General features: G+C 31.5%; 1 protein-coding gene across 3 annotated transcripts in view; it reads left to right on the forward strand.

The window, feature by feature from the left end:
- The window catches only part of LOC129981961 (LIM/homeobox protein Lhx2-like), a 161124-nt gene that overhangs the window by 33713 nt on the left and 102917 nt on the right, over window positions 1-24494 (forward strand). Inside the window, exon 1 of one of the 3 annotated variants that reach the window (XM_056093035.1) lies at window positions 23796-23957. The exons of the other annotated variants lie outside the window; for them this stretch is intronic. The gene's annotated coding sequence lies outside the window, so the exon portion shown is untranslated. Of the gene's footprint in view, window positions 1-23795; window positions 23958-24494 lie in introns of those variants that run through there. 3 annotated transcript variants of the gene reach the window in all.

The following is a 24494-nucleotide window of genomic DNA, read 5'->3' on the forward strand; positions in this document are numbered from 1 at the left end:
TATATGGGTACAAACAAGATGGTTCTCCCCCACACGTCGACATATTTATACAACAAATGCTGAAACAGCACTTTGCTGTTGAGTTTTGTCCCTTAACTTTCCAATTTCGTGGCCATCTCAATACCCCAACCTCATTCCAATGGATTTCTGGTTCTGAAGTTATCTAAAATCCAAGGTGTATATATCAAATCCATAAGATTTGTCAGAATTGAAAGATGTCATAAATAGCGAAGTTATATTGATTCTTACAAATTGTTACAGACTACGGATGTTATGTTCTTCATTGTTGTCTGTTATTTCCTAAATGCAATTCTTCTTTTCTTTGTAAATATTTTCAAAGAAAAATCATCACGCTTTCGAGCATATATCTTTAAACAATAATATTTGAATTTTTTTTCCCCCCCGATTGGTTGAGGATAGGTTGCTACCATTCTTTTATAGGAACTTTTTTTAAAAAATTATTTTTTCATGATTAAATTGTTTAGATGTATGAACATTCCACATTTCTCCCTAAGTCATTGGGCCGATTTCAAACAAATTTTGCATACCTACTTTTTTGAACAAAAGAAAAAATACCGTCAATTTTTCAAAATGACAATATTAATTGCATGTTTATTTAATATTCGAAATTAACTGAAATCTTCCTATTTTCTTGCAGTAAGAATCAAATTACTTTACTAGAAGTATTTTTAATATCACTTCAAAATTCAAATTTTTACCTTTTTAATTATATTCAAATCCTTTATTTATCATTTTTTCTTCAATTTCTATTTATTCTTTAAAAATTTAACGCAAACGATTTTGAAATATAGTAACAGTAAGACAATGATCTACTAGACTATTATTTTTTGAAACTGCTGTTTCTTATTGTGTTGAATCTTTTAAAAGATGATTTATGGTAGTGTCTAAAAGAACTGGAAGGAAGAAAAATCTGATATATTTTTCGTTTAGGGGTACCCAAGGGCATCAATCAAATAATGCGGTATAGTAAAAAAGATTTGCATATCGTATTATCGCTTTGCACTTGGATGGCTACTTTTAGACATTCAAAATGATGCATTATGTTGATGTTTTATCTATTAATTCTTTTTATTTTGATTGTTAAAAATACCTACATAGTGGTAACAAGATGTATATTAATTTTTGGAGGACATTTAACATAAAACAATTATATATATTTATTTTTCGGAGCAATAAACAAGTCCTTATATTAAGTCAGTGGTTAGCAAACCATGGCTCACGAGCCACGGACCAGATAAAGGATGTTCTTAGTAACAATCAATGTAAGACTACCCTAATTAAGTGAATAACAATAATACTTATTTATATAATTTAAATTTTAAAAAAATGGCTCTCAAAAGAAATTTTAGTTGTTGAACTGTTGATGATTAGCTCTGTAGACTAATGAGTTTGTCGGTCACTGTATTAGGTGAATAATTATGCATCGAACTGCTTTTTCGAGTGCGAAAGATTAATTTATACAAATTTAGTTTTGTGCATTAAAAATATTGTTCATGAAATACTTAAATTTCGAACAACGCTGGGCATATCAACTACGTAAATATAGAATTATTTCCTTATTTATTCTATATTATTACATCTTTTAAAATCAACGAATGATGTTATAAAATATTTCATCCCGAAAAAAAAAAAAAAAAAAGCGAGAAACCTTTTGGAACACTAAACATTGGTTGGCTGAAGAGGTCTCATATATTTTGGTCTTTGCTCACACTTGCGAAGTTTTCATGGCTTCGAAATTCCTTTTGTGCTACTTCACTCAGGATTGCAACCCACAGAGCTGGAAGATTTTGTTCCGAACATAAAACATCGAACTTTATTTCGAAAAACACTTAAAAGAGCCACACGTCTCAGAAGGTCAAAGCGATTGGAAGGAACCTTTTAAAAGAAGATAATCGTTAGGTCCAAGTCCACTGAGTGCAACATAAAAGACTTGTCATTCTTAAAGACTCGGGAGGAATTCGATCAGTCCGTTGGAGCCCACCGTTTTATTCCTCCCCCAAATGTGAGAGATCTCACGGAAGAGGGGCTATAAAAGAGGACGGAGGAGTCTTAAAAGTTTAAGATAAAAAGAAGGAAACAAGACAAAATTGCTCGAAATTGAGTAGCGTCTTAATAAAAATTTGACATTTAAGTGATAGATAAGGATTTATGCTATCCCCTGTGCCGAGTTTGCTGTTCCATGTGTGAAATTTTAGGGACACTCGAGGTGTTACGGGGAGGGTCCTAAATCAAAGGATAGATCTCTGTAGGTCAGTGGCAGGAAGGAGCTATCATGGCTTTTAAATTTACAGCAGCGTCAATTTTACGAACTCGTAAAATAAGATGCGTTTTACGACTGCTTCTGGTTGTCTTCGAAGGTGGAATGTTGATAAAGTCGAGCTGTTTATTTGAACCTGACTAGAAACCTATTGGGGAGGGGGGGGGGTGCACGTCAACTTAATCTTCGAACAGTTGCAGGAAAAATCTTAAATTTCCATTAGCAATCGAACAGATATCTTAAATTTCCATTAGCAATCGAGCATTTCTATTAGTGCATTAAAGTTTCATTTATCCGACAATAATGGAACCTTGATGCCGGGTGAAAATTCTTCCGGATAACTGAATACACGATTCTAGATATGACTAATTGAAGTTTTCACTATTATATCTTTTGAAACTGTAGCAAATTAGGACCATTAATCAAATTTTTTGACCTTTCAACCACAATTAAATTTTTAAAAAAATATAGAATTTGGAAATTATTTAAAATTATTTATAATTTTAATTATTAAAATTATTTAATAATTATTTATTAATTATTTATAATTATTTATAATTTTAATTATTAAAATTATTTAATAATTATTTATTAATTATTTATAATTATTTATAATTTTAATTATTAAAATTATTTAATAATTATTTATTAATTATTTATAATTATTTATTAATTAATTATAATTATTTAAAATTATTTATAATTTTAATTATTAAAATTATTTATAATTGTAATTATTAAAATTATTTATAATTTTAATTATTAAAATTATTTATAATTTTAATTATTAAAATTATTTATAATTTTAATTATTAAAATTATTTATAATGACCTAGCATGTCGCCTTAGGCGACATGCTAGGTCATTATAACTTTCGGTTGTGTTTAATTTATATTAAATTTTTTACGTATAACTTGACATTCATAATTCTCTTAAAAAGCAGAATCTCGCCTAATGAAGTCGAATTCCATGTTATTATAGTACCATTGAAAATTAAGAATTTGGGCAATCAGAATCAGAATTTCCAATTGCACATTGTTTGTTGCGGTATTATAATTTCACTAATTGACCCCTCTTGTAATAATATGCTCAAATAATAAGGAAATTTTTTTCTTTCTTAGCTTTAAATAATGGAAGAAATTCGTGAGATTAAATATTTGATGAAATAATTAAAACGGTTTGAATTCTTCTTTTTTGAAATAAGGAAATCTATTATAAAAATTAGACGAAAAAAGATTTTAGGCTGTCAAATTTGAGGAAAAAATATTACGCTATAATTAAATTAGTGTCAAGAAAAAGACTATTTTTAAAATTTCAGACTATGTAAAAATCAAATTTGAACAATAATATTTTCGAAAATTGTCGCGGAGAAAAGCCAAAGTCTCGTTTAGTTTTTAACTCACCAAAATCAGAAAAGAATCACTTCAAGGTGCACATTCAACCCATCTAGATTACAATTGTTGATGGTATTTACATTTCCACCATTCCAATTAAATTTGGCAGCTCTAGCTCAAACAGTCTGTCCTGTTTCCCACATACGCACGCACACACACGCACTCAAAATTACGAGGTCCGTCCCAAAATAGCAGTCCGTCCCAAGCTGAGATCTGTCAAATTACAGATCTCAGCTTGGAGTGATGGCTTTGGATGAAAATATTTAATAACATACCCAACATAGAGAAACTTTTTGGGAAAAGATAGCCTATTGTTTTCACACTGTTAGAAAATAATAAAAACTGTTTTTATGTATTTTTTTCTAATTTTAAAAAATATTTTACATACATAATTTGCTGTAATGTGACTCTTGCATGCATTCTTATAGTAAAAATGGCACTTATTTTTATGGCACTTGAAAAAGATGCTGTGAATTAGCTGAAGATTGAGCCTTATCTCGTCTTATCAGTTTACAGACTTTAAATATAAGGAGATTATTTATTTATTTATTTATTTTTCCTAAATGCCAATTTACAGCATCCAACATTGCCCCTTTACCCTTACCAACATTGCCCCTTACCTTAGTCTAAGTAGACATTAAATGCGGTGAGAATTTTCTGTTATCGTCGCTTCCACTAAGTTTCAAAAAAAAAAAAACACTTTTGAAATATTAGTAGAATAAATTAAATAGTGTCGCTATTTTTTGTACGAAAATTTGAATCCATTTCTTAAACGCATTCTTTGATAAGCGAATTATATATGTCACAGAGGCAGTTCTGTTAAACTGAAGATAATTTCACTAGCCTTAAGCAGAATGCACACGAGGTCAACTATTGCGGGCAATAGAAGACCACAACTACCTTAAAAAAATCAAGTGACTCCAATGGGAAAAAGGCAATTCGTTGTCCGGATGTGACAACTATTTGTCTTGTCCCATTGTGGTCCCATGATCTTCCTGTGGTAGGCATTGCCTTCTATTGCTTGCAATAATTGGCCTCGTGGGAACGTCGCATTACTTGCAGAATATGAATACTTGTTACATGTAAAATGTTTTTACTTTACTTTTTATTTAAACGTTATTTGCAGAATAGGTTTTTCCCATTCTAGCCAAAAAAAAAAAAAAAAAAAAAAAAACCGAATGTGATAGTTTTAGGGCACGAAAAAAAGTTATATTCTGTTGTGATTTTTTACTAATATCTAATTAAATTAACAAATTACAAAGCATGTATACAATAAGAATAGAAATAATATTTGGCTTGCTATTTAGCAGGAAAAAAAAATTATCGTCCACAATCATGTTCCATTTCATCATGTTAATATAAATTTTCATAAAGAAATTCAAGAAAAATAATTTAATTTTTCACCTCAAAGACTTTAGCAGTGTAAAAATGTCGTATTCTTAGCATTTATTGACAGAAATGTACAAGGAAAGGACATTTGGCGGTATAAAAATATAAATAAGTTGCCAGGGAGAACGAATTTTCTTCCAAAATACACATTTTTTAATTTTTTTTCTTATAAATAGTATAGAAAACGCATAATAATAGTAAAAAAAAAATCGAACTCAAGATTTTGATGAATCTTCAAGTGTTAAAGCGTGTCGAGCCTTTCAGGGCACGAAAATTACATTTTCAGCATAATGTTTGTGTGTTTTCCATGAGAAGGACATATCAAAACGCTTTGAGCCAGACGGTTGGAATTTGATATACGGTATTCCCAAGAAATGTGCAGATTTCTATAAAATTTTGGGTACAATCTGTTCAGAGAAGTCCGTCTGTTCAAATAAAAATTAACACGATAATTACAAAACGAAGAGAGCTAGACAGAAGAAATTCGGTGCACAGATTTAACATATACAGTGTAAGCACCTGTCAAATTTTGAGCCAAATCGAACTACAGGTTGACTGTCTGCCGGTCTGTACTTTCAGAAACATGTAAATATGATAATTTGAAAACAAAATGACCCACATATGTCAAATTTAGTGTGAGATTTTGTGTCAAATTTTAGTTTCAATCGATTGAGAAAAACGTGTCTAAAACTCAAATTCGACTTTCGGATACTATTAAGCGCTTTTCGGGGATTTATCGCCAAATAACTCGCCAAGGATGGCACGATAGATACAGTACAAATGCTAAATTCATGCCAAATGTATTCGTATCTATTGTACGCCAAAGCCATGTAAGGCGTTCTCTGGCATGCCAATTTTATTAGGGTATGAGAGAAAGTTTTGAAGAGACCACTGGCACTGGCTTTTATTGTTTATGTTTCATGTCAAAGAGGCTTTTAATTTATTTGCGTAATTATTTACGATAAGAATTCAATCAAACAATGCTTATGAAAAATTGTTATGGCTGTTGAATCAATATATTCATATCCGGGATTTGAAACTATATAAGGCCTATTTTCGAATAAAACAGTAGTTCCTCGTTCGTCGAATTTTGACGTCATTCTAATGTGAAGATATTTGATTTTATTTGCACGAGGAATATGTCAAGTCTTAAATGAAATAAGATCTCGGATCTAAGATCCTGAAATATCCCAATCGAGATCTTACCACTCTCCTATCAAATCTTCTGTTACTATGTTTTAACTTTCAAATCAAAATTCATAAATTGGGTTTTCATACATTTTTCATTTAATTTATATTGTTACATGAATGTAAAAATCTTATTTTGGAATCGAATTTCCATTCGCTTTCTGATAAGGAGGCTGGAATTTTAAAATTTTGTAGTCTCTTGGGCCTTTGAGGGTGATATAAGTATTTTAATAATATTAGAGCTTAACTATCTGCTGATCGATTAATTTAATGCAATTTTGTTTCCATCCAGTGATTCTACTTGAATGTAGATCTGAGTATAAATCGATTCCGTGGTATTTATAATAATAAATCATAAATCAAAGATTAAAAATTAAAAATAATAGAAATAAAACCACTTTCTATTTATCTCACGCTTTTAAAAATGCTTTAATAAAATTTATCACACATTTAATTTTTTTCACATTCAACCCTTAAAATTTCGAATTTTAGTTATAATTTTAGATTTCAAATTATTTTCTCACTGAAGTCTTCTTGCTTTCCATTTGAAGATCATTTCCTTTGTGAAAAAGTGAACAAAACTAAAAAAAAAAAAAAAAAAAAAAAAAAAAAAAATTCATAATAAAAAATACCCTAACACAATGCAGATCGGTCACTTGAAGGCATTCCTGCTTTTCTCCACCCCTGGAAGTATCAGCAAACGACATCTTCCTATCAACGGAGTCAATTCCTCGTGAGAAGATTAAACCCAGCCCCCTGCGGCAGTAAGCACTGTCCAAGATAAACGACAATGTTTTGACAGCAGGAAGTTGAAATACAGCCAAGAGGGAAGGAGGGGGGGGGCATGATATATATTATTCTTTTTATTATTATTATTATTTATTTGATATGTTATCTCTCTCATCTCCTCCTCTTCTTCTTTTTCCTCTCCGACGACCCCTGATCTCTTGTCTTCGAGGTGCTTGTATAAAATGTATTTTTTTTTTGTTTCTTTCTTTTTCCCTTTGTTTTGGCCGCAGGTGACAATGTTCGAAAAAGGGATGAAAAACCCCGCCGATGTCGTCCCGAGGTGCCCAATGAAGCGGGAAAAGGATCGCGGTGTTGTCACCGGCGATCAGAACAAGATCGCTGGTTGCCTTCTACAAGTGCTTGACAACCTGACCGACGTCGGTGAGGTCTTATAGTTGTCCAACTTTTTCCTTGTCGTCGAACAATGTCGGACGGTGACAAGCAGGAGATTTTGTTACATACGATCTTGATCTTCAGCATTGTTCTCGGGAATGGTAGCAAAATCATAAAGGGGAGGGGAGGGGATTCTTCAATATATGCCTCTAAACACTATCTTCGGAAAGCACCATTATATTCTATGATTCAACTAGCATGCATCAACCATTTGCATTAACTCCTTTCCAGAATCTGATGATAAATATTTGCCTTTAACCCTCTTTTACTCTCATTATTCAATTTATATAATCGTATCTGAATTACATAAACTTCAAATTCATTTGATTTACTTCCTTTTAGACCTTCAGTCGTAAAGAAGAACCCGAAAAGGAATTCTTATTACAAATATTTTTCTCTTATACACAAAGGCAATAAGTTATCGTTCTCTGATTGAAATTTATTTTGATTTACGTCAACTTTATTTGTTTATTTTTTCATCTGTCATTCTGAAATTAATGCCGATTTAGTTCCTGATGATTTAACCTTCGCAATTAAGTATCTTCTGATTTCACTTATTCACTTGATTTACATCCCGTTTTGAAGCACGATACATATATTATGTTTTGCTTCAGTTTCTGTTTGATTTACAAAACAACTTCATTTTTTTTATTGCTTTCTGAAAGCATACATTTAATTATTTCTGAGATTCATTTCTCTTTAGTCACTGTTGATATAAATGCACTGTTGCAATCTACTATAGCTTAATTTCGTTTGTTTGTTTGATTTACGTTCCGTTTTGAGGCTACACGAAAACTACATTTATTTTGTCTACTGACATTGACTGTGACATTATCCACTGTTTGATTTATTTCTTGCATTCTACTGGTATGCTTATAGTCATTTCTGAAATTAACTTCTCATCATTTGCTGTTGATATAACTTTTGCGATCAATTCATTTATTTGCTTAATTTACGGCCTATTTGAAACTGCAAGCAAATATTTTGAGTCTCCTGGTTAGATGAAGAGGTCTAAGCAAATTCTGTAGTCTCCAAATTTCGAAGCAAAGCGTTGTGATGTACAATGGAATATTTATAACGCACGAAGCGCTAAAAAGATTTGGGATGTGTAAGTCTTCACCAGATGCAAAACGTATTGGATAAGTGCTTCCATTGAAACAATCAATTAAAGGAAAATTTGAACATTTTAAAAAGAATACATGTGAAAATATCATGGACTCTACTTTTATACTATACTGTACCAATTAAATTCCGAACTCAGTAGCAGTTTTATTTATTTATTTTAGTTTTCGAATCAGTCAGATTTTAATCCAAATGATAAAAATAAATGGAAACAAACAAAAATTGAAAAAGCCATTTTTTAAAAGGATTTCTCAAAAGAATTTGGATTAGTTTTTGTAAGAGAAATATATCCTTTGATATATTTCTGAGAAAATCAGCTAATCCAATTTATATTTCACTTTAAATTGATGAAGAAAAGCGAAAAGCATTATCAGTCCAATATCAACTCATAAACTACATTTTTTTACCTGTCAACAAGATTTACAAAATTACGAACATCCACTAAAATTCGAATTTACGTATCAAATTTTGAGCCATATCTAACAGGTGACCGTCTGTCAGCCTGTTCTTTGAGAAGTATAAAAACGCGATAACTCAAAAATGCAATGATTTAAATATATCAAATTTAGTACATGATTTTGCGACTACAATTGTAGTTTTATGTCAAATCGGTTGCGGAACACCCATCTAAAACACAAATTCGGTTTTCGGATACTATTAATTGCAGAGCAGAGATTAAACGCCACAAAATTCCCCAAGCATGACACAATAGATTCAGGAAAAATGCTAAAGGTTAATATTTCGTAACTATTGTACTTCAGTGCAATACAGAGCATTTTTGCCTTTGCCTCGAAGTCCACCATTTTTTGTGGGGAGATAACACCTTTATTAGAAAGCATGCGAGAAAGTTTTGGGAAAACCGCTTCCGCTGGTTCTTCTAGGAAGGTATCTTTTTTTGATCCACGCGATGATATACAATGAACCGTCAAAAGAATGAGTCATTTATATTGAGCGTACTTGATACAGGCTACAAATGATTCAATAATTTGAATTATTTTGAATAGATAAGTGAATCATTTTGCAATTAATTCCTGGCATGCGGTAATAGTACGCAAAAATCGAATTTCTGTTTTTGACAAGTTTTTCTGAACCGATTAAAACCAAAATTTGATACAAAATTCCACTTTTAGTTGCAAAATGTCATACCGAATTCGATATATTTAAGACGTTTTGCGTTTTTATCTACATATATCTGTTGTCGTTGTTTTTAATGGCACTTGTCATAGACAAGCCCGCTGACTTTAGAAGTTAGTGACTTTAAGCCAAGGTAGCGTCTCTTGTTTTTCAGTAACACCATCTAGGGCCAAGAGTACAACTTAGCTACACACACGTCACAACCCATTTTTACGGGGCGGACTTCATTCACTCATCCACAAATTTAGACCTGAATCAGAGAACGATCACCCCTGATCCTGTACCCCCAGTGGTATTACTCTCGACATGGAGGACTTTGTGATCACGACAGATTTATACGTGCGCCAGCCACCACACACACGAGGAGTCTTCGGCCGGCGGAGTTCGAAATCGCAACCCAATTGACGCGAATCTAACGCCCTACCAACCAGGCTAACCCGGCCTTCTTACATATTTCTAGAAGTACAGACGGACAGACTGTCAATCCGTAATCGGATTTAGCTCAAACTTTTTCAGTTGTCTTAGTTGTAAATGTTAAATACATATTTTGTTGTAATTGTTTTTGTATTATAATTAGGGTATTAACTTATATTCGAACGACAGGACAGATGGATTTCCTCTGAACAGATTTTACACAAAATTTGGTGTAAAGAGAGTATACCAAATTTTAACCGTCTAGCTCTAAGCGTTTTTGAGTGATCTTTCTTTTAGACAGAAAAACATTTACCAAAAATGTGTTTTTTGAACTCAAAGTGGTCTAAAACGTGGAAATTCGTTTCGTGGAATCTAGGGATCGAATTTTTTGACGATTACTGTATCTTTTCTGTATTACGTATGCAAGAAAGTAAAAATATGCGTCATTGTCAGTAACGTAGGATAAAAGCTTTATTTTTTTCAGAATTTGCCAACTTTTTCTAGCTTTGTTTCTAAAAGATCCAATTAAAATTTTTTATTGACATTAATGTATGTTTAAAACATAACAAGAAATCTTTTTGTAACTGCATTTTGAATTTAAGTAGTCACTCTCTCAATATTTAAATGCTCGTGATTAAATTTTTAGTATAGTTTTTAATAGCGCTTTCTTCCATTAAATTTCATTAAAGTTTCTCATTTTTCTAATGAATTAAAGAATTTTAAATAATTATTTTCTGAATATTTATTTATGTTATTTATAATCATTTACCTAGTTTCAAAGTGGTATTTCCTTTTTGTAATAATATAACTAACTTATAGAGTTCCGATATATTTTTTATGCTCTCCTGTCAAAAAAAGAAAAATATATATATTTTTTATGTGTTTGTATTTTCACCGGTTTCAAAATGACTAATTCACCTGAATTTTATCGTTAACAAAAAGGGTACCTACCGTTGCTAAATCTTTTTAGTATCAACAGGTTGTCTAGAAGCGGAAATGCGTTATTTAAAAATATTATGGAAAGTTAATATTATTTCGTTGATGGAATAGTCGTTGTCGAATGGCAACCATCTTGTAAATAATTTTTTTTTCTTTGAAACTATTAACACGAGAATCCCATTATTTAAAATTTCATCTTCGTTATTTGATAAGAATGAAAAACATGAATCAAATGGAAACTGAAATTTTCAAAGTGGATTCTTTGCTTTTTTCACCTTTCCCACATAATCGCAGAAGCTGTGGCTAACCAGTGATAAGGTCTCAACTTTGAAGCCGAAGGGTCTCGGTTTCGAGACCGATTCCACCGAAGAGCCGAGGTAAAACGTCCTCCAGCTGGTGTGATATGGAAGTTTAAAGAGGTGGTGCCAGCTCAAGCGTCGTCCTTCACATCTGACCACGGTTCAGAGTTGCGTAGTCCGTCCTTAAATAGCTCTTGTGTTGCTTTAAAAAGCGACGTTAATATAATTGAGCTGAACAGAGCCCACGTAATCACCATTGGCTTCATCAAAGTTTACGAATATATCTCGTTAACATTGAGGGATTTAATTCAATCGAAGAAGATTGAAATGTAACATTTCAATAAAATTAAATTGTTGTAGATTAATAAAAATATGAAGGAGCCTGTCACTAGGTGACGAAACATTATGTGATTTTTTAATATAAAATTTGATATGGATATTAATGATAATTTATCTTGATGATAAAAGTTAAGAGCTCTAAAATGAGGGAAAATTACAAAAAGTGCAGCATAGTATGGCTAATTCAAAATCTACGGTACTTCAGAGGGAAGGGGAGGGGTACCTACGAACTATATAAAAAATAGAGTGAAGAAGAAATTTGAACTGATTAGCAATACAGCAAAAGAAGGTAACAATTTGAACATTAAAAATGGAAGCAAAAATTTAATATTAAACCAGAGAAACTGGTCTACCCAAAATTTTTCGCATACTCTCTTATAAACTTGCCTTTCCAGAGACTATTGTAAACCTTATTGGCGTACAATAGTTACGAAATGTTAACTTTTGGCGTGAATTTTTGGCTTTTTTAACGAATCTATCGTGTGATCCTTGGCGAGTTATTTGGCAATGAATCTCTGGCATGTGGTAAATAATATATAAAAATAGAATTTGTTTTTTAGACACGTTTTTCTTAACCGAATGAAACGAAAGCTTGACACAAAATTGCTGTTGTAGTCGGCCATAAAATCTTTTACCAAAGTTGATATATTTAATTCATTGAGTTTTTGAATTATCGCATTTCAATGTTTCTGAAAATGCATACCGACAGACAGTCAACCCTTAGTAGTATTTGTCACAAAATTTGATAGGTGCCTATACTATAGATATGAAATCTGTGCACCAAATTCTATTTATCTAGTACCGTTTTGTTATTATCGTGTTAATTTATATTCAAATAGCCGAACAGACGGGTTTTCTCTCAAAATTTGATAGAAATCTGTAAATGTGGTTTAAAGACCGTATGCCAAATTTCAACTGTCTAGCTCAAAGCGTTTCTGCTTTATCTTTATCATTGACAAACAGGCAGACAAAGGGACATTTTCTAAAAATATGTTTTCCGAACTCAAAGATTTCCAAAACGTGGAGTTTCTCCAGAATCTCGAGTTCGAATTTTCTGATGATTACTATGCTTTTTCTATACTACGTATACGAGGAAGTAGAAATAGCAAAATATTAATTTTTGATATATGATAGACATAAAACTTAGACTATGTAACTAAAAAAAATAAATACGAATGAATAAAAACAATTAGTTTTTTAAATTTGATATCGAATTAATCAATATAATTTGAATTTTTTACAATAGTTTTAGAGATATTGTTTGAAGGATCGAGAAAAATAAGTCATATCGCCAACAAATTTCAAATAAAAAAGTGTTCGTATTAGTAACATTCCGTTATATTTAAGGTAGCCGACTACGTTCGAAGCAATATTTTTGAAAAATTCGATTTTTTAAAAACTATTTATGGTTTTTAGATGTATTGTCAATTATAAACACTATATATACAAAAAAATTATTTGGAAATATAATATATTTTGAGAAATAGGAAAATTTGTAGTAAATTTCAATGAAATTTAACCTAAACGGTTAACACTCTACACAAAATTGTAATGCAGCAATCCTATTTTTCTTTGTACACAAGTTATAGAATATAATGATGAATGAAATGGACCAAAATCTAAGAAACATTTTGAGATGAAAAGAAATTATGGGTAAAAATGTATGTATATATACATTTTTTTCCATAAATTTACAACTTAATTTTTCTAAAAACACCTATAAATGAAAAAATATTTCACCAACAATAAAACTTTTGGTTCATTTCATTGCCCACAGTATTTAAAACACACGCTGAAATTTTTATGTAAATACCTCTATTAGTTTTTGAGATATCATGTTAACGGTGGATAATTTTTATAAAAATTAATGTTTGAGAAAATTGAAGTTAAAAAAACATTTTAGCTAAAAAAATTGTTTAAAATTATCCTGGATGATAGGTCAGGCCTTCCTTTTGCTAGAAAATACTATTTTGGAAAGAGGAAATCCTGAACTACAAGAAATAATAATAAAAGAAGAATTCGCCAATGTGGTCGAAAACCAGTGTTTTTAACGTAGTCGGATACCTTAATTCATAAAATGCTATAGAATCGATCAAAGTTTCATTTAATATCTAATATGACTTAAGCCATTTGGGTGTCGAAAGACATTTCACGGTTAGTGAAAACAGGATAAATTCACTATAAAGAAATAAAAAAGAATAATAGTAATAAAAAAAATAGGAAGGCACATCACTTTTGAGTCCCCTGGACCACCTCAGCTACTAGCATTCATACCGGACTGTCTACCAACGTCGAATCACGCCCCTTTGAATAGATGATTACATTCATTATACCTAGTTGCGTAAAAACGAAAAAAATCAACAGGTATAAAATTACACAAACAACAACTTACAAGATGAATAGGTTTTCGGAGTATAGGGCTGGTATATACCGATATCCACCATGAAAAAAAAAAGTCGTCTGAGAGCCCTACCGAAAAAGGAGTAATCAATATTGTTTTGCAGAAAAAGAGGAGATTAATTTCAGAACATTTTACGAATCAAAGATAACAGGCTTCGGACTTATCTATCGCTTGCTGAAGCCATGGGGTGGTTCTGGCAGTGGTTCGCGCAAGGAAAAGTGGACTGTTAATGACAGCAATAACAATCGTAATGACAATCGTCGGGCGACACTATGCAGACGATTTCGGGGAGGTGAAAAGGTGGTCTATGGAACATCCACAGTGAAATCGAAGAGACGCCGTTATAAAATTGCATGGAAGAAAAATAAAAGGGTGAAATTGGTGGAAAATTGTGGGACAGAAAAATATATGTTTTCTAACGATGAAAATTTGTTTGGGATGTTTGAAGTTTCGAACCATTCGATTGTTAACAAGTGGGGGATGTTTTAGTGCTTCTGAATTTAATCTAGGGGAATAAAATGTCATCGATCAAACTAGACCCGCCATACACGTCAAACGATTAATAGGTAAGAATGCGGTGGACGTTTTTGATTGTCAGGTGGTTATCCAATGAATAATTAAGCGGAATATTTCAGCTAATTTTGTTTGGAAAATCCTGTAAAGAAACCCGGGAAACAAGAAAAGGCATGGATTTTATTCGAGGCAAGAATTTGATCTGTTGTTTCTTCCAGAGAGATAACTGAAAATATTTTAGTGTGTGAAGAAGTTACTTATATATGTAATGATATTTTAAACTCTTAATTTAATCCAAATTTATTTTCAAAGGTTTATCTTAATTTAGCCCATAGTAGTTTCATTCTCTTATTTCTGGATCTAATTCCACTTTCGGTTTAATTAATTCAATTGAAGCTGTCTAAAAAGTACTGCACCATCAATCTACGTATCAAATGAAAGTGATCCTTTCGATGCCCTTGCCAAGGTATCAAAGGTCACCACGTGTATTGAATTAGCGCGTGGTTGGAAATCCCATCTTATATAAGACTAGTGATCATCTGTTTCGCCCTTCTTTCTTTAATTTTGCTTTTGTGCCGCGCTGCGTCTGCTTGTAAATAAATTGCTTTCCCGAGATGGATATTAAAGAGAGAATAAAACGAAATTAAAAATAGAGCGTCTTGTCTATATCTTCAACCTGCATTCTCCTTCAAACAAAATATGTTACATATTATTTAGCAGACAGGATTCGAAATAGCATTATATATATATATATATTTCACGATTGCATCTGGTCATCATCTACTGAGAGATAGTTTCCAAGGTGTTGAAACATCGGCCTTTTTTTCTTTCTCTTATACAAAGAATAGGGAGGGGGGGTTCATTTCTAGATGTTAATACATATTCACATATTGCAGGTTCCAAAGAATCCGAAACAATTTTCAGAATTATTTTTATTTTCTTGCATTTGAAGTACAGATAAAGTATTGTAATCGCCAAAAAAAATCGCCAAAAAAACTCGAGATTTTGATGAATCTCCATGTTTCAGACCTCCCCCAAGTTCAAAAAACAAACTTTTGGAATAACTCAAAAACACTTTGATCTACGAATGAAATTTGATATACGATCTTTGCACCACATTTGTAGATTTTTATCAAATTTTATTCTAAATCAGTTCAGAGGAATTCTGTCTGTCTGGTTTTTAGAATATAATCCAACACTATAACTAAAACACGAAGATAGCTAGATGGATTAAATTCGATACACAGAATTAACATCTATAATGTAGACACCGATCAAAATTTTGAGCCAAATCCAACAAGGGATTGACTGTCTGTCAGTCTCCAATGACTTAATTATATCAAATTAGCTGCGGGATTTTGTGACTACAGTTGTAATTTTGTGTCACATTTTTATATCAATCGGTCGAGAAGAAAGCTCTAAAATCCATTTTCGATTTCCAGATACTTTTATCCGCATGCCATGGATGAATCGCTAAAATATCTCGCCAAGAATCACACGACAGATTCGGTAAAAATTCTAAATTCATGCCATAGGTTGATATTTCGTACTGTAGTACGCCAATGCTATACAAGATGCTTTCTGGGATAACATTTTTATTAAAAATTATGCGAGAAAATTTTAGGAAGGCTTCTGCTGTTTATGTTGTTGTTGAAACTGAACCCTTTAACCCAATGGGAATTAGTCAGATTCAATCAATCTTAATCAATTAGAATAGTCCAGAAAACAGTTGTTATTACTAATATTCCTATTAACCCTTTAAAGGGCCATTTTTTCCTAGTCATATTATGTTAAAATATTTTTAGGCTTGAAATTAGAGTAAGAAAAGGGATTCATTTAGCTTATTATATAAATTTAATTTGATTAATTAATTAATTTGGTTAATTAATAATTAAGTAACAAATCAAGACATATCATTCTGTCTCAGATGAAGAACTGAAGCATCTAAGTTTCTGACTTACTAAAAAAATTTGTCAGAACTTATGCCAACCTACATAAATTCATACAAAGATTGATAAATTTGGTGGGAAGCATAATTTCCACGGCCCTAGAAAGGGTTAAATTGGAAGTGAAATAATGAAATGGAATGAAAGGAAAGAAATGAAATAAAAACCGAATAAAGCAGGTTTTCTAAACATTAAATATTGGAAGATAAAGAACAAAATTAAGACTACTTGGATATGTATCGTATACTAGGAAATTAAGGAAGAAAAATACTATATTGCATGAATTCATGACTTTGCATTTTCATTTGAATTTAAATATCAAAAAGAATTTTCCTTTCATTTTAATAAAGAAATTATTTTCATTGATTGGCATCCTGATTCGGGAAATCAGTTTCTAATCTGTTTTTTAATTATTCGGTTGATACATTAATAATGCTATTTTTTTCTACTTAAAAGAATATTTCTTAAAAATTTAACTACAACGCAATGAAAATAATTAAAGTTGAATCAGCGGTGAAGGTCACCTTGGAACTTTCTAGCGTACTGTGGAATAAAGGTCTTATATTCTTTCCTCCGCTTAAAATTGAGGACTTTCAGTAAGTCCGCGAATACCTTTGTATGGCAAAAGTGAGCAATAGTTATGAAATACAAATCTTGGCGGGAAGCTAACATTTTTACTGAATCCACTCCGAGAATATGTTTTTTAGACGATTTTCCACCAAAATTGAGTACGAAATTACTGTTATAATCATAAAGGAACATATTGAATTTCATTAATTTATGTCAGTGCGTTTATGAGTTACTAGTTTTTTCCCGCGACTTCGTACGCGTGAAAATAGTTTGGAATTTATAGCATCAATGGCTTTATCTTTTGTTACTCTTGCGCATGCGTGAATTTTCAACGCCAATTGGGGCAACGCAAATGAGTGAATTTTTCTACGCCATTTGGGGTAATGCTATGCAGATTAGATATTTTTAATTTCCTTTATTCTGTTTTATTTTAATTCAAAAGTACTTCAGAATGAATCCGAAAGATCGATTAATTAACAAAGTTTAATTTTAAATGTATCGAACACTAAGAAAATAAACAAAATCGTTTGAAATAATAGTCAAAATCATGTTAAGCCTAATCTCATTGGCGTGGGGGAAAAAAACAACCCTAAAGCTTTACTCATTTGGTGAGGGAAAAAAAACAACCCTAAAGCTTTACTCATTTGGCGATTTTTGGCGGGAAAGTTAGTTTTTAATTAACAAACAATTAACCACTCAATTAACCGGAATAAATAGTAGCCTATGTCCTATTCCAGACAATAATCTATCTCTCAGCTAAATTTCATCCAATTCTGTTCAGCCGTTCTGGCGTGATTGACTAACAAACATCCATCCATCCATCCAAACTTTCACATTTATAATAGTAGTATAGATTACATTTTCGTGGATGCCGATGGATAGATCGTCAGATAGTCAATTCTTTGACGGATTTCGTTTAAAATTTGATAAGACATTTTTAGTGATAAGTCTATGTATTTAATTCTGTCTATTTAACTCTTTTCATTTTATAAATATCGAGTTCACTTGTACTTGATCAATAGACAGTCAGATTCCATATACCAAACACCAAATCGCCATTCGTCGATAGATGGTCGTTATACCAAATTCCATTCGCTCAGCTCAGAATTTTTTTTTTTTTTTTTTTTTTTTTTTTGAGTTATTCGTGTTCATAAGAAGACAGGCAGACATAATAACAAAATTGTGTTTTTCGGACTTTTAGAGGTCTGAAACGTGGCGGTTTATCAAAATCTCGAGTTCGAATCTTCCTATACATTTTATATTCCTCTATGTCTCCTCTGTATTTCTTATACGAGAAAGTATACAGCAAGTATATCTTTTATTAAAATGAATTCTCTGTCACTGCACTATAAAAAAATGTTCATACAATCCAATAATTTCCTTTCTTATTATACATCCAACAATTCTACACCGAATGTAACAGGAACAGCATGACATTTTTCTTGGATATTCTGATAAGATGTATGATAAGCTTTCTTATCAAAACATACGACTCTTTCCTTCCCATCCGCATCTCTGACCCCCCCCCCCAGACAGAACGGCACGGCATCTGTTTTTTCCACTCCTGTTGGAATATAAACAGAAGGGCTGAGGATGGCTGGCAGTCCACTATTTGGACTAGACCTATCAACACCACCTCGGTACCGCAGACGAAAGGGCGGCCCCGAATGCCACTTCGGGATGCCCCGCACTCCGACAGAGATTCAGCAGGCCCCCGTGGAGGTTATTTATTTGATTTCGCTCTCTGTACTCGTGACTAGCCGCTTTTGGCGACTTGATGCTTCGTTAGGAATATTGATTTTACAGAATTTTATTTGCATCTGATATGCATAGCATGGTATTCATAGTTCCCAAAACAAAAATTGAAACTCTAATTTATTGTGCACATAAACCTTTTTAAAGGAGACAAGTGAAATGACGTCATATTTTCATACAAACTGTCTAACATTTACTATCACGTGCCGTTTAACATGTACTTGCATGTTGCCTGAGACACTATATTTGTTACTTTTTTTTTTGCTTATTTTTTAAATATGATATATGAAGTTAAAATCAACATTAAAACAAAATTGTGCGTTTTATTTGCATTTTACAAGCATATTTAACAACATGTTAGGTAAATTGAAACATGGTAATAAGAAAATTAAGTAATAACTAGTATAATCTTTCAGAATACTGGATTGAGTTATTTAATATCTTTGAAGGCTTTGTTTCTAGTTTTGGCAAGGAATTTGATAGGAAAGTAGAAAGCATACATTCATAATGATATTACGAAAGATTATGAGGAAAATGAAAGGAACATTCGTTAGCTCTTAAGAGTGGAAGAAAAAAGATGCAATTAAATATTTGTGGAAGCAATGAAAACGGTGAACATTTCATTGAAACAACCAGAAGTATTGTAGCAAAGGTTGCGTAATAATGTCTTTAAAATAAATATCAAAATTCTGGAAAAATAAAATTATAATAATATTATTAAAAAGGTAATTTTTAAATTTTATGATTATGAAATATTTGTGCAATGATATTTCATTAATTAACAACATCAATACCGAAAATTCCCATCAAAAGTTTGATTAATTTTTTATAAATTAAAGCTTCAAAAATTCGTTCTGATGCTCATATTCCCATCTGTGCCAAATTTAATAGCTCTAGATAATAATTTCGCCTTGTAGAATGGCAACATCCAGCATGCACGCGCTTTTTAATTACAAGTTATGACTGCTGGTAGTTTAAAGGAAAATTTGCTATCAAGTTTTCAAAAAATTATTAGTAAAAAAAGAAAAAGAGAGAGAGAGAGAAACTTAAAGACATTCATCGCATTTTTTAAAAGAACTGAAGAAAAGTTACAGTAGCTTTCCAATAATTACTTTTATTACAACAAATAAATTTTAATTTTTAAATTAAATCTTGAATTTTTTTATCAAAGGCAGTGAGCGTATCCACATAACCTCAAACTAAAACGAGCCATTGCACAATGTCTCAAGACTCATATATTAAATTAAAAGTCGCGCTTTTAGTGGAATCATATTTATTGGCGGAAGCATTTCTTGATATCCTCCTTATCATAATGAAGGCTCCTTGTGAATCTTACTAATAACATTTATTCGGAAACTCTAATAGAAACACCTGTGAATTTTTTTTTTATCTTCCTACCAAGAATATAGTTACAGAATTTTAGTCGACAGAGTAGTTTCTATTTACCGAAGTTTTCTACAGAACTTTGATTTCGAACAACATTTAGAAGTAATTTACTCTCTATATTACATAAGATAATTTCTATATAATTAAGTTTCCCAGACAGAAATTTTATTACTTTTTTTGCAAGTTTCGCAACTTTTCATTAACAGAAATTTCTACATAATCAAAACCAAATCGGTTGCCACGAGAAATGGCAGCATGAGAAGACAGCTATTCAAGTGCGTAGGTTGAAGATAGTTTCTTTTCTTTATGTTAGCGAAGGCATTCTGATAGCTGAATATTTCGAAAATTATCAAATTACAAAATGTTACGAAATGTAATGAAGATATAAAATGAATGATCCAGATAATAATGAAGAAGTTATTGTGAAAATTTTCACTGGAAGCAATGCCAACATTTGATACAGCATATATATATATATATATATATATATATATATATATATATATATATATATATATATATATATATATATATATATATATATATATAACAGTTAGTTTAACAATTCTATTTAACTAATTTTAAGTCAGTTGAACAATTTCTATTTAACGAATATTCTTTATATAGAAGGTTTTAGATGGACCAATGAGACATTACTAAACAGAGATTCGACCGCATATTTTAATATTTAATTTTATTAATTAATTGAATTCTCTACATATTAAAATAGATTGAGTGTTTGCATGAAATGCTTGATTCGATTCGTTATAGTCTTACTGCAATTGCTTTATTATTATCTTACTGTAATACGTTTAATCGAACGCAAGGATCATCTTTTCCGTTTCTTATTTAAAAAGGGTTTCTTATTTATTTTCAATACTTGTTAATCGCAAATTCCATCACCATTCCCTTAGATGGAAAAATTATATATATATATGTATATATAAGATTTTTGAATAGTTTGAAAAAGTGCAAAGCAGCCGATTTTCAAAGTATTTAAATCATGCCGGTTTGGGAATGGATGCATCTGTAAAAACTTACTTCAAGGACAATGGCAAATTGAATAATAATAATAATAATAATATGAGAGTTTTTTTTAAGTGAATCTATCAAATGAATCAATTTTTTCAGGTTTTATTGGTTTATTGTTTAATCTTATATTCCTTCAAAATTTAGATGATTTTTAAATAGTAAATTAATTCATTTGTCTTTTGCTTAAAGCCATTTATTGAATAATTTTATTAAGGCTCACTTATTTATTTTATTCCTTTATACTCATTTGTTTTATATTAGCTTTGAATTTCTTGAACATGAAATAATAAAAGACAATGTATTGTATTCGTCAAAAAATTCAGTCATAAACTTTTAATGAATCTCAAAGTTTTATACCTCTCAGTGTCCGCCAAAAAACAGCTTTGGAATTACGTCCGGTAGTAACTAAATGCAAACAGTTAAATGTGGCATTTATATAAAACTTGTTTATATATATATAAGAAATGATTTTAAATTAACTATGATCTTGAAATAATTTCTTAATCGTTCGAACACCATCTTCACTATAACTTTAATTTCGGAGCTTTGAATTTTTTTTTACTAATTCAAAAGGTTTGTAAATTCCTTCTAAAAATATATAAAATGGAAACTTTTTCTTATATTCGCCATTTCCTTCTTTTTTTTACTTACCTACTCGGTTCATTGTTCTGCTTTCGCCATGACTTGGTCACTGAAATCTTGACAAAAGCTAAAAGTAACTTGTAAATATATCCATAATTTTCTAAAAAATAAAAAGCTTTAAAAAAAACTCAAAGACCAAGTCCAAGTTTCTTCACACGTATTTCTTTCTTTCTTTAGTCCAAGTTTAGCACACACACGTGCTCACGTGCACACGCACCCGTTCTCAAATCCATCCACATCCACACGCAAGCACACGCACGAGCACGTGCACGCCCGCTGAATGTGATACTGCAACCATAAAATTTCTCTATCCGAGTACAATTGAGCAGAATATTTCAAAAATGCTATGATTTTATCACCAAATTTGTAGACGCGTATCGAATTGTCTGTCAGTCTACCTGTTCCTTATTTACAGAAACACAACGTACCTGATAAAGGAATTATTGTACCTAGCACTGAGATCAAAATTGTAAATTGAAGGGACGAAAATGCGAACTCGTCTCTCTTCACTGTATTACACAAAGAACACGCAGCATTGTGTTCGAATGTATGAAACTTGAAGGGAGGATACTCCAGCCATATTTTATAATTTCCTGCACAGTTCGACTCTCCGCTTACTTTTATTTATTTATTCTCAGTCTCATACATGCTTAGCGGATGCTTAGTTGCGGTTAACGGTAACGCATGCTCAGTTTCGAGAAAAAGTTTTTATTTACATTCTTAGAAGATTTATCCTCATTTTCATGTATGGTTAACGCATGCTTAGTTGTGGTTAATGGTAACGCATACTTAGTTACAATGAAGGCTTTTAAATACATTTTCAGAAGATTTATTCTCATTCTCATGCATGCTTAGCGGATGCGTAGTTGCGGTTAATGGTAACGCATACTTAGTTACAATGAAGGCTTTTAAATACACTTTCAGAAGATTTATTCTCATTCTCATGCATGCTTAGCGGATGCGTAGTTGCGGTTAATGGTAACGCATACTTAGTTACAATGAAAGCTTTTAAATACACTTTCAGAAGATTTATTCTCATTCTCATGCATGCTTAGCGGATGCGTAGTTGCGGTTAATGGTAACGCATACTTAGTTACAATGAAGGCTTTTAATAGCACTTTTAACTTGAATCGTGTGAAAATGGAAAATATAATGATAATCTTAATTGATAACGATCTTCAATATATTGTTGCATCAGAGAAAGACAATTTATTTAGTTTCCTATACAACATATACATTTGATTTGATTTTAAAAAAAGTCTCTCCTAGAAAAGGATACAGTTTTTTTTACAGAATCCATTTTAAATTCGCAAGAATAAAGTATAATCCTTAAACATTATTCAATCAATCTCGGACATTCTTTTTCGTTAACGAACAAACAAGACAAACACAGAGGTACATTCTCATCTTCTGTCACAACCCCTGATAAATTTAATTTCACATTCTGATTCCACTCTTTTATTTGGCAAATCATTACCAAAAAGAGAAAAAAGAACAATAAAAAATTAAAAAAAGAAACCCTCTTACTTTTTAATCAGTAAAAGCAAAAAAAAAAAAAAAAATCCTGCATAAAAAGTCGAAAATATATGTATAAAAAAAGGTCCAATTACAAAAAAGTCGTTTGCATCGGAAGAAAAAAAAATCTGAAATATGGAAATTAAAAAAAAATGACTAAAAAAATTTAAAAAAAATATGTATATCGTTTGCTTGGATGCGTCGTCGCGAGAGCGCCTCCCATCCCATTCGTCGCTGTCCCCGCCTCTTTCTGTCGCGAGGCGCTCCTCCCCCCCGCGCGATTAGCATTCCCCCCTCGCCACGTGACCCTCGCGATCGGCAGTCGCCAGCCGAGAGTCCGACGACTAAATCCAAGGCGGCAGACATCGGGCTCGTTTTCTTTCGCCGGCCGTGCCACTGTCAGGTGGTTAGTGAGACCCAGCGCGCAGGGTGGACTAGGAAATACAGTACCGATTATTACTCCAGGACCGTCCGAATGGAATATATAGTTGACCGTTAAAATGTGATTCATACAACTCGGTGAGTGGACAGTTCTATACAAATTTAAGAAACATCACCATTCATATTTTGCGCTTAAAAGTTCTTATCTTAATATTTTCTTACAAAAAATAATATACCGTTAAAAGAAATAATTTCAATGATATTGTTGAGTAGAAAATGTGTCATTCTACTTTTTTATTTACAATTAACTTCCACCTTCCATTCTATTTTCTTTTCATTTCCCCTCTCCATTCTCACTTTGTTTCACAGTTCACCATCATACTTTTAAAACCATGCTAAAAATTTACAGTATCATTTAATTTTTTTATTAATGATGTCACGTCATTTTTTTTTCACGTCATCATACTTTATAAGGGATTTCTAAACAATCGTACTCGTAGATGTTCAGTGTAGATATCGAAGCAATAATTCTGAAATATAAATATATATTTTCACTTCATTTCTAACATTTTCCTCAAAGTTAACTTCATTCCCTGAAAACCATATTGTAACTTACTATTTCATTAATGGCATCCTGTTATTTTCTCAAGTTATTCTTTTAACGGATTTTTGAAC

The sequence above is a fragment of the Argiope bruennichi genome, chromosome 8 (genome assembly GCF_947563725.1).
Source record: "Argiope bruennichi chromosome 8, qqArgBrue1.1, whole genome shotgun sequence".
Lineage (NCBI taxonomy): Eukaryota > Metazoa > Arthropoda > Arachnida > Araneae > Araneidae > Argiope > Argiope bruennichi.